General features: G+C 46.1%; 2 long non-coding RNA genes across 2 annotated transcripts; one reads left to right on the top strand and one right to left on the bottom strand.

Moving 5' to 3' along the window:
* Positions 1 to 260: 260 nt before the first annotated feature.
* LOC119114707 (uncharacterized) lies at positions 261 to 1,561 on the bottom strand. The gene is made up of 3 exons (XR_005096055.1): positions 1,320 to 1,561; positions 1,042 to 1,184; positions 261 to 784 (listed from the first exon to the last, which is right to left on the bottom strand). It is a non-coding gene; the product is annotated as an uncharacterized LOC119114707 (long non-coding RNA).
* Positions 1,562 to 6,775: 5,214 nt separating this feature from the next.
* Positions 6,776 to 11,547, top strand: LOC119114703 (uncharacterized). Its single transcript, XR_005096054.1, has 3 exons — positions 6,776 to 6,851; positions 8,558 to 8,673; positions 11,452 to 11,547. It is a non-coding gene; the product is annotated as an uncharacterized LOC119114703 (long non-coding RNA).
* The last annotated feature ends 132 nt before the right edge of the window (positions 11,548 to 11,679 follow it).

Below are 11,679 nucleotides of genomic sequence, written 5' to 3'. Positions count from 1 at the left end.
ATCCTGACGGCAGTAATTTGTTCGCAAATTGTGGCACGTGCAAATGAAGATGGAAACGAGAACAATCACCCACGACAGCCGTGTTGAGCCAGCACTCACCTGTTCAAATCGAACATAATTTGACGTCGTTGGGGTGCAGCTCCCCTGCTGAAGTTTAACTGATACCTTGCACACTTCGGAGCAATCGATTGGATACGGTAGCAGCGTCATCATTCCGGCGTATAGTCTCGCCATCCTTCTGATTGCTGCCGCTGCTGAAGGGGGGCCTTATCTTCACATAATCTACAGCATTGATGGCCATCATGTCTAAGAAGTTCTCCAACGTTATGTTGTCTGATTTTAAGTAACCAATGCCTTGAAAAGTGTCCGGGGAGTAGTCAAGAAATGTTCCGTATTTGGTTCCAAAGTGCTTGGTAAATAACTCATATGAGTGTGACAAGACAGCATGCTTGAGATATTCTTTTTCTGTTTGGTTGTGCGCTTTGGCTAAAGCCGTTGTCATGTTCGGAATACATCCCACACTTTGTGCTCGGTCTATTTTGTATAGAAGATCATCCGACACCCTCGCGAACTTGCTCCGATGTAGACATGCATTCATTTCCTGAAACACTGCGTTGAACTGACTGTACTTGGCTGATCCTTCAAACAGTTGTGCCTCCTTGAATCTCGAAAACTTCCGGTAGCTGTTCCCTATGTGGAGGCCCGCTATGGCGTTCAGTGTCGGCAAGGGACATAGTGTTACGTCAAGGTCTCCGAAGCTCCATAGGCCGGATGGGACGAGGACCTGAATCACAGACACGGGATTTTCTCATTTGCATACTTCGACTTCAGAAGCTGTAGAAAATCGTGTTCTAAATATTTTCAAATGTAGCACAAGAGCCGCCAGTGAAACTGTGACAACCGCGCTCACATACTGCATCTACAGGGAGAATTGGACAATGGTAACGTTAGCAACATTATTTTAATAGAGCCTGACCTCACCGAAATTTGAAGCGTTGGCGAGTGAACAACACGGTATTGTCTTGTTGATTGTATACTTACGTCTAAATCTTGACTTCGTGCGTATTCTTTGGCAGACCGATTAGTTGCCAATAGCACTACACCTAAGCAAAATCCCACAAAGAGCAGACGGCAGATGTGATAAACAAATTCCGAGCAACATCCATTTCGAAATTGCGATCTTTCTGTAAACAAATAATTGTATGTTAGCACGAGGTGGTTGGTGCGTGCAAATAATGAGACCAAGTTATTTGATTAGATAATTGCACGAACGGTCAAAGAAGGTGCTGAAGAAATCCATTCCTTTTCATGTCACTTACTTCCAGCCATATTTCCTTTCGGCTACTTATTAGACGTCCGCTGCCTCATGACCTGGATACTTGACACATAAGAACGGTTACGGAAATGATGTTGGAGTGGTTTTAACACTTTTTACACATGCTTCATGTTGGCAATGCTTAATTACATCCACATGGTATGGGAAAGATTCATAATACATTCACCCGACAGGTATTACAGAATTCGCCAAACATTCCGTGACATTTGAACTACAAAGTAGACGTACGCCACAAAAACCGGCGCGGCAGATATCTAAACAGATATCCAATAGCTTTCTAGATGTTAGACTTGATTTTTGCCAGCTATATTTTCTCATTGCTCGTGGCATATTCAATCTGTCTTCTCCAAATTGACGATGCTATTCTATGGCAAACTTTGTGTCGCACGAACAGCTGTCTAAGTGAAAAAATCATCTTACTTTGTGTTTTCTTTGTTTCGAAAATGATGCTTACTACCTAGATTTTGTTTCAATTAGACTGTGTTTTTTCAGATTTTCCTTTTTTTTAGGTCTATTGTATACTGAAGAAACAACCGGACGCCTTATTTCATGACAGTAGTGCCCTGTGGTATGGGCGTTACTCACGACGGAAGTCTGATTGCCTTTACAAATGATAGTCCCATCATACAGAGCAAACAACGCGGCAACCATTCAAAGCATATTCCAAAATAGCTCCCGAACCGCTGGGCTTAGTCGCACCAAACCTTTCATAGCTGTAGCCAATTAGGTAGCGAATCTTTTGACACAAGAATAGATGTACCTCGAAAATTCGTTGACCTATGGCAGGTTACAACCAAGCCATGGCTGTCACTGAAGCCAGTTCCAAAGGATCCGTTCAATTTGATGCGACAACTGAGTGTTACACGGAGCCACACGTCATGGAGATGGTTCTTTTGACAACAATGCAAGTGACCTTGTAGTTGCGTCTATAACCATTGTCTTTGCCATGTAAGCAGGTCAGATCGAGGACAAATCAAATAGTTTGTTTCCAAGGTCCTTGCGGAGCTGCTGGGGTACCCTGTTATGTTGGGAGCAATTTGTAATGTTTTGCGGCGCCCTTTCAATGTCATTTAGGGGGCATTACAGCACACATTGTCTATTATTACCCTCACATCGCATTCCCTGACAGATATTTCTGCATCTTCGGCACAGGGACGTCAGATCTGTTAAAGGAGAGGGGTGCGAAGTACCGTCGCTGCCCTCTCCCTCCAGATCCGCCTCTAACTCTTAATAGCGAGCCATCCCCATAGACTGGGGCAGGGCAGGAACTAGAGACGAAAATTGTCTTCCTGCCATTCCGCCTCATCTGACCCGTAGCAATACGACGACTTCTGCCCAGGAAGTGGGCCAAATATGGCGGGGTTTTGCGGTCAAAAATTTAGCAAGTGTAATAATGCAGTTTTAACATTACGTAAGATCCAACCCTATCACAAACTCACTATGCTGTCAAATAATACAATAATGAAAACATGGCATTCTGTGCGCCATTGCCTCCACGCGACTCCGTCTTTCTTGGGAAACACTGTAGCCAAAACTTTTTACCCATGAATGCCATGGTGTTGATGTCAGGTTTTTTATATTTCAATAAGGTAGAGCAGTTCTCAAACCCAGTTGACATAGCTAATTACATGAAAGGAGTGTTCAAGGTGAAAGCAAAGCGATGAAGTGATCCTCATGGACGGATTAAACCCTGCAAAACCGACGCGCTAATCGGCCTTAAGCTCGCTGTTTCGGCCATTCGTACACTAACATTTTAATCCTAGCCACCGAGACTTTTGGCATGACCAGGAAACGACATTTAGTTCAAGTGAAGCTCCCGAAAAAAAATGTTTGACGTTTATGACGCATTGTATTTCATCGATATTTGTATCTTGTTTATTGCATTTACAATTGTATTGCAACGGCTTCTGATAGATTTCACTCTAGATGGCAAGTAAGACCTTTCCAAATTTCGTCGGTGACAGAAAAAAACGCTTTTGCACTCTTGATAAAACTGCTCTTAGCTTGACAGACATCTTAAACCTTGGTTTAGACAGGGCCGAGTATGCCATAGTGCCCAAGGTTTTGGGGCGTGGCAAGGTTGTGCTCCTGATGGGGTAAATCGAAGTAAAACGCCTCTAAAGTAGCATAATGGTACACACCCGCCGGGGAATATAATACAGCTATATCTATATGAGATGTACACGCATCTACAATGTTGTATTCATCAGGCTCCAGGCCTCGGCGCGCTTCCTGAAGCTTCTCGGACGCCTAGCTTTGGTGTGTAGACGACAAGTGACGCCTTCCCGAATGCGTCGTGGGAGTGTCGGTTAGCCTGGACGCAAAGGCTCCGGGCGGCTCTGCGTGCCTGATACGGACAGCATGGCGCAGTGATGCACGCGCGCTCTCACCGGCATCAGCGGACTGACGTCTCGGTGACTGCTGACCGCTGCGGCTCATCGGTCCGCCGCCTCTGGCGGTTCTGCGTGCCAGATACGGACAGCATGGCGCAGTGATGCACGCGCGCTCTCACCGGCATCACTGGACTGGCGTCTCGGTGACCGCTGACCTCTGCGGCTGATCGGTCCGTCGCCTCCGGCGCTCTGCCGCACAGGAGCATCCCGGCGCGCGCACTAGTAACGCACTGCATCACGCAATCCCCTCCCCAGAATGCGAGTTCATTGGCAGCCCCTCCCCCCCCCCCCCCCCCCCCCTCCTCCAACACCGAGCGGACTACACGGTCCATTTGCCGTATCGCTCAGGAGGACGGCCACGCCTCTCACTGCTGCGGCGGGGTTGGGTCACGCGCGCTTCTGTGAAACGATTCGTCATGACATCAATGTGTTCAACGTCTTAGCATTTTCAGAAATGTTATTTTCAGACCCTGAGCCGTTTTTCTGAGGTCCAAGCCTCTGAATTCCACGTGAACGCTGGCTGTCTGTTGTGCCATTTGTCGCCATCATATTTGCCTTTGTCCCCGGGTCTTGTCACCATGGTCCGTCAGATGCGGCTGCCTTGTTTCCACGGGTTTCAAGTGATGGAAATGACGTATGAAGCCATAATTTAAGTTGTACTCTTTCCTGGCACGACATGTGCTCCCTTGTCGGCGACTGGTCGCTACAAGTGGCCCGTTCCAATGGGGATGATCTTCTCCTGACGTTTTTGTGAAATCTTCATGGACACACGTTTTCCCAGAAGTTGAAGGACCATGTCTGCCTTTTTTCCTAGAATCTACTCATCTCGTTTTTTCTGCCTTTTTCTGCTCCCGTCTGATTATATCCTCGTGAACTCTCACCAACGTTTTTGCCAGGTTTCTGGTCCAGGATTGCTGTGCCGAAACGACGCTTTTAACTTTCTTCTGTTCGAGCTATCTCAGGTGTGTATGGCGTCTCGAGGCCAAACTGGAGAAAAAAAAGAACTCTCAGTGGATTGTGCTAAGTTGGCATTTTTTATCTAACAACACTACCACCTTTGCCCCACTCGCATTCCGCCTACTGCACATTGCGACGGATCAGGGTGCCGATTGTCTTTTTCACCCATTCCGCTATGTCATTCAATTGCAGATGAAGTCAGAGGTGCCGATTGGATTTCAAATTGTTGGAATTCCAGATAGTTTCAAGGATAAATTTGAAAATTAAATGGAGAGGGATAAACAAAGTTGAGGATTTTTTGGACGGCGTATATCATTTGTAGTGTCTGAAATTGGCATGCATCTCAACTTATTCAATGCTGTTCGTTTTTGAAACCATTCGATTCTGGGACGTAAACAAGGTTTTCATGAAGCACACAAGAAAAAACTACTTTTTTCAAACATGACATTTATCGCGTACATTGCGACATATTCCTTGCTAAGAATTCGTTTACCGTAGGTCAGGTCAGAAGTCGCCGAACTTAACGAAGTCCAAAAGTTTTGCTTTCAGACAACTTTCAGATAACTGAGTTATCAGAACGTGCCACGCCGGTTCCTGCGAAACCTTATCATTCAGTACGCCATTTCCCCCGATTTACTGTTGAAGCTGCACTGGTGCCATTTACAGCTATGCCTTTTCCATTTATGTTTAATCCCAAGAAAACGTGCAGATTGGTTGGGTTGGTCTTTAAGGTTAGCGATGTCATTTGTCGCTTGAGTTTTCCTTAGCGGAAGTGCTGTCCTGAAAGTCACGTCCTGAATGCCGTTGCCGCAATTATCAGAACTGCGGTCATGGTCCACGTGGTGGTGCGTGGATGGTCATGTGTATGGTGTGCGACTGCTGTTTTGTCGTGATTATGTACATACCCCCCCCCCCCCCCCCCAGCATTCTTTTGTTGGTTGATGACTCCAAGTCGTTCAGCAGTCCGCCCAATTGCACTGAGACTGGGGTCACAGCTGTGACGGATGCTGTAGGTCTGACGTGCCCGGCTGTGAGAGCAAGCTGGATGGGCCTCATCGAAACGGACTGTTTCGGTCAGTGTCCTGCTGTGACAGATCCGTGACCCTGGCATCCTTCCTGGAGACATACTTTCTACACTCTTTGTATAGTTTGTCACCGAAGCACAAGTCCCAGAAGCAAACCGGCGAAAATGACGGGATAGACGTCACTGCTTGGTCAGCGGGAGCCTTGGGCTTCACTGCGTGTTGTGCGTGGTCGTGTTAACGCGTGGTTCGACGAGCGCAGCTGTCCAAAATGTGCCGAATTGAATATCTCTTTTTTCACTTTGTGTGTCTTTGCCCATTAAAAGGGGAGACGACGCCCTGCATTTGCGCACAAAATATGTACAACCGTTATTGCTATAATGTGCACGACCGCAAAGAAAATACCCGCGCGCTCCGGCACAATGAAAAGGGTGTATGGCTTCATGACATGCATTGCACTGCCATGTATGTCCAATCGAAAGGCGAAGATTCGGAGACAGTCGGGACTTTAAGTTCTAAATGTCGCAGGTAAGAGCTTTGGAATTTGTGTAACCGACGTCTTTGACCGGACCTATGGTCGCCGGATTTTAAACTCCTATAGGAAATCAGGTATGGCGCATCCAACGTTGAAGGTCTCGCAGCGATCAGTTAAAAATGTGCTGAGAACTGGGTTGTGTGCATGCGATAATTATGGAATTTTTCGGATTTGACGACTTTTGACCTGACCCAGAGTCACTGAATTGTCTAATGCGACAGGGAATCAAATATGGCACGTCCAATGGTGAAGGTTTCACAGTGATCGGTGCAGCAGGCTCCGAGATCTGAGTTGCATGCTTCTGTATGCAAAATTTTCCATTCGCGTTTTTTATACGTTTGATCTCAAGTCAGGTTATATTATTGTATCTTTATGACTTATCTTATTACACGAAATTGGTTGGTGACGGTTTCAAGGCCATCAAACGAGCCTTTTCGGAGAACAAGCGTGTCTGCTTTATATGCCTGTCTTTTAGACCCTGTCGCTGCATTGCATTTCACAGCACGCTCAAGAAATTTGACTGCCAAGTGCTAAGAGCCGGGAAGGTTGCTACAGTTGGGCCCGTTGATGTGTGGAGGTGGTGGAAAGGGATTGCAGCATTTTAGGCGGTGGGCACATTTCCAGTATTGCATAGGAAATAATTGTAGATACTTGCACAGGCCTCAGAACTCCGACGTGAGCCGGCGTGCATCTCGGTGGTTATATTTTGTGTGCCGCGGTCGTGTTTCTGCGTACGCTGCGGTATACTTGAGTGAAGTACTTGAAGAATCCCGTGCTAACTGCCTGTAGTCAATGGGCTTATCCTGTACGGAGAGATTAAACTCGTAAGAATCTGTAAGTTTTATTTTTCTGTAGACAAAGTGAAGAATTTATGCTATGAGAGCCATTTTCTTCTCTAGGGTCAAAATATATGTGATAATATTTTTGTAGTTATTCAAGTTGGTTTGTGCTGTTCTTGCTTAAAAGTGTCTTAACAGCATCCCTTAAAACATTGACTGTATATATGCTGAAATCGGTGACAATGATCACAACTTAGCCCTTGGAGTCATGCCATGCATGCCCAGAAATTTTGACTAGGATGTTCTTGCTGGGTGGGACAACTTTGTTGTAAGCTTTATATTTTAGATCTGAGCTGGAGGGGCTGTAGCACTGAAAGGATTTTAGAATTTAGAGCAGGGCACATCTCAAATGTTTGCTCTGAGAATCACATTGTATGTCTAGGTCCACAGTTGGTTGTATGTACAGATAAACATGTCATGCTAGCTATTTTTTTATGTTAACCTCAGTTTGATGGTATCATTATCCATTCATGTGCATCTAATTGCATGCCCAAAATTTGATATGGGGGGGGGGGGGGAACTTGCCCCTGTGGCTGTTCTCCCTTAGATATGACCTTACTGCCATCATGAAGTATTATTTGTACAGCTTAAATCTGGTAAGGCCTTAATTGAGACCAAAACCTTCCAAAGTGGTAATATCAAAAAACCATACTGGAGAAACAAAATCAATAAATATATCTTATGCAACTCTGCATTCAACACACAAACCAATTTTGTAATGGGCTTTGTCCTTTTAAGTTGAAACATGTTAGTATTGCCATAGTGCATCCACAAAATTTAATAAAAACAGATCATGATTTTGTTTTCAATTTTGGCATAATACTTGATATTTCTACCCTTCTTGATGGCTAGAAATACTTTGGGAGTATTGGTAATGTACAACAGTGACAAGTTTAAAGCTCCTAAAATTTGTGTGAAGGCAGGGACTACTGCTGCTTGTTCCAAGTTTTATTCATACGGGCTGTAAGCCAAGTTAGGTAACTTATGAAAGTTAATATTTGGTAGATGTATTCACAGAGCAATGACAACCTGGCCACTTGATTGTACATTTCATACATCCTGTAACCCTCAAGGCTACTGAAGCAAAGTGTTAGCCAAATAGTAATGTTGCGGAATTTGAGGTTTCCCAGTAATGATTTATCCTTTTTCATTTAAATGGAAAAATGGCCAGCATTTATCTGGCTATACAGGCTACAATAGAGAACTCAATATATTAGCATGAATATCATGCATGCACATGGCATGCCAGGGACAGGAAGTATCTGATAAAGCGACAGACTGCTATGAGTCGCTTGTTTTGTAGAAAACTGGGTTTTGAAAGAACTGATAACTGCTGTACTTCTCATAATTTTGCACAATCTTCTGTTTGAATTGAAAGCATTATACCCTGAAATATGCATGCATACAAGTGATGCAGTGTGTGTTGTAGCATGCCGCTGACTACAAATACTGATATAACCCTTCCCCTTATCCAGGAGAAATTACAGAGATGTCACATTGCTTCAAAACATCACAGCTCATCAAATTTCCTTTGGGACTTGCCTCAAGATGTGGTACACTGGAGTGGAATTTCATCCATAGAAACAGCCAGGTATGAAATGTGGTGTGAGTGTGTGGATCAAGTGTTTTACCAACATGGTTTTTGAAATGATGCCTTGCGTGGGTGTAGTGGTGTGTGGTGGGTGTGGTGGCGTGCTTGTCTGGGACACCAGTGGTACCAGGTTTGATTCCCTGTGGTGCCTGCTCTTCCTTCCAGGGTGAGAGGCAGGTGATGCCATCAAGCCTCAGTGGCTGAATGTGTTGTAAAGCCCCAATGACACACACACACTTTGCATGGGTGTAGGAAAAGGGGGGCAGGGATTTACCCCCCCCCCCCCCCCCACACACACACACACTTTTCAAGGTGGGGGGGGCCAGCATTGTTAACTCGCCCTCCCACTTTTTCAGACTTAAGTTGTGTTCAGCTTATGTTTGTACCTCCTAAACATGCATGCTGGTTTACCTAGTTCACCAACCATTTTCCTCCAGATGTGTCATCTTTTTTATTTAAGCATTGGTCATCACCTGATGTCACATCCGCGGGGCCAACGCCGCGTATACTATGGAGTTTGCAACACTGGACATGGAGGCTGTCGCTAAGATGTGCAACCATGCATGTTTAAAACAGTGTCACATAATTTTATGTCATAATCAAGTATGACTGAATGTTGAACATTTTAAGATGAACATGGGCTAGCCAGGTCAATATAAATTCAGAACCCCATTTCCATCTACAGTCGATGTTCAGGGCATCGTCAATATCTCTGAAGAACACAGTAAAAATCAGGAACTGGAGTCTGGGTGACAATTATTGGACCATCTGGACCATCTTACCACCTGACCACCTGGATTATCTGACCCCCTGGACCATCTGACCACCTGACCACCTGACCACCAACGGCGATCAGGGACGTTGTTGCGTCCATGAGGGTTCCTGTGCTGATCTGGAGCCAACGGCGCGGCTCAGGACGGCCTTCCGTGTCAAGGAGGGGAACAATGTGATGGATGCATCCCTCTAAGGGCAGTTCGGATCGGCCAGGGGATTCCGCCCAGTGTCGCTAGCATGGCAGCCCGAGTACACCCCGCGAGGAGACGGAAGGACCCTTCAGCTCTTGACCAGAAACAGGAATGTGCCCCTAGTGGTCTAGTAAAGCAGTCACTTGGCCGGAGGAAAATGAGAGATGTCATTATTGTTAAATAGAGTGGGTAGAAATTATTTCAAACACGAACAAGGTCATCCCATGTTTGCCTTTGCCGCGTTTAGTCCTCTGCATAATCTATTAGTGAAACAAATTACATCAAAAGGTTTGAATATGCTCTCGTGCAAACTCAAGAGCAAGGACAGCGATGTCCTGGGCCGCAGTTTCCGTAAAACCAAGTTATGGAAAGTATTCTAAATTCATTTGTATGATAATACGAGGTGCATTCCATTTATTTTTGCATTATCTGGCATGATCACAGCATGAGTGATCAGTATGTGGCTTTGGGTGTTTTAGAGAGTTTCCTCTGCTGGATTGTTCTGGATGGTCTGAAAATCAGATAGACAGAGTCCGAGAGGAGTCGTAATGGTTGAATGCTGCACAGAAAAACCTAATTTGTACTAGTTGCATTGGTGACTTTCATTACACTAGTGTACCTTCCTGATGCAAATTGTGTTCTTTTAGTTTGTTTTTGCTGTTTTGTATTCAGCACGAGCAGAGAACCCACCAGAAACAAGCTTTTAGGCTGTGAGCTCAAATCTAATGGGTCAGAAAAATGATGGCTGAATTTGATTGTCTGAGAGGTCGGGGCACCAGCCAATGTACCAGATGGTAACATTTGCTCTGCTTATCTCTACCAGCTTTCATTGTGTTAAGCTACGAATAGTTCACCAACAAGTGATGAAGTTATGTGTCTATAAGACATGTTTCTTGCAAAAAATCACCATTTGTAAATCTTACGTGCCAGATAGCTTGGCTAGGTAGTTCTTAGGGATTTGGGGGGCCTCAACTGCATGGTAAGATGGCGCCGTGATTGCGGGTGGAAGAAAGTGTGCAAGACGTAGTACCTCATATAGTATAGACCTGGAGCAGGACTATCTCTTCGCAGGAGCTGCAGTCTCCCCCACCTCAAGTCATCCTGCTCCCCTCTTTTGGGCAGCTTCCTTAAATGGAATGTTCTATATTTTTATGGGGTTTTGAACTGAAATAGGCGTCTTGAAGACCTTTCGGTGCAGTCCACGGTCCTGCCCTTCCTAAGACCTCAACTCCTCTAGCTCCTGAGCCGTTCACTCGCCCCGAAAATAGGGGAGAGCTTTCAAGGCCACCTGGCATTCACGACGGCATAATTACGCTATTTGAATCCCGCCATTTCATAAGCCATGCCATGATGAGGGCCGAGAAAGATATGGTCGAGTCCTTTACATTCTGGCGGTCGTGAGCACGATTTCCAGATATGATGGCCGTCAACTGGCTCGCAATCAATGTTGTGCAAGGTGCGATAGCGTAATCAAACACTGACGTTTCGAATAGCATATTTACTAAACAGAGCAATCGTGTTGTCTTGGGCAGTCTTTTCTTCGTTTGAGTATGGCTATAGTTATAAGTGAGCTTGTTGCATCACATGTGATGCTTGCCTCAATATCTTCAAATGTGGAACATTCCCTGTTGCTTTCCGTTTAAAACAGGTGAGCCCCATAGTTGCGTTCTATGTTTCATTTTTCTCATGTGTTTAAGTTGCGTCATGGTCACCCTCCCCATGCCCATATTCAGCTTTTCTTCCAAAGGCACGCGAACAGCGTCGATCGTTGTTACGTTCTGTTCGTCGCGTGACTGCGGGCGGTTGCCGGCAGGGGCCGCCGCCGCCTGCGGCCGTGGCCGCGCTGGCAGGGCGTGTGCGACCATACGGCTCGCTCTGCTTGAGCACGCCGGCGCTGGCGGCGGCCGAGGCGCGGCTGCCGGCGCCAGCGCCGCCGCAGCACGTGGTGCAGCACGTGGCGCGGCTGCAGCTGCAGCTGGCGGCGCTGGAAGCGGCGCACGCGCTGCAGACCACCGGCGACTGGCGGCAGCTGCGCGCCGGC

This window comes from Pollicipes pollicipes, unplaced genomic scaffold (genome assembly GCF_011947565.3).
Source record: "Pollicipes pollicipes isolate AB1234 unplaced genomic scaffold, Ppol_2.1 Scaffold_2975;HRSCAF=3490_pilon_pilon_pilon, whole genome shotgun sequence".
In the NCBI taxonomy this organism is placed as follows: domain Eukaryota; kingdom Metazoa; phylum Arthropoda; class Thecostraca; order Pollicipedomorpha; family Pollicipedidae; genus Pollicipes; species Pollicipes pollicipes.
The sequence above is the reverse complement of the archived record's forward strand: the minus strand, read 5'-3'. Positions and strand labels throughout refer to the sequence as shown.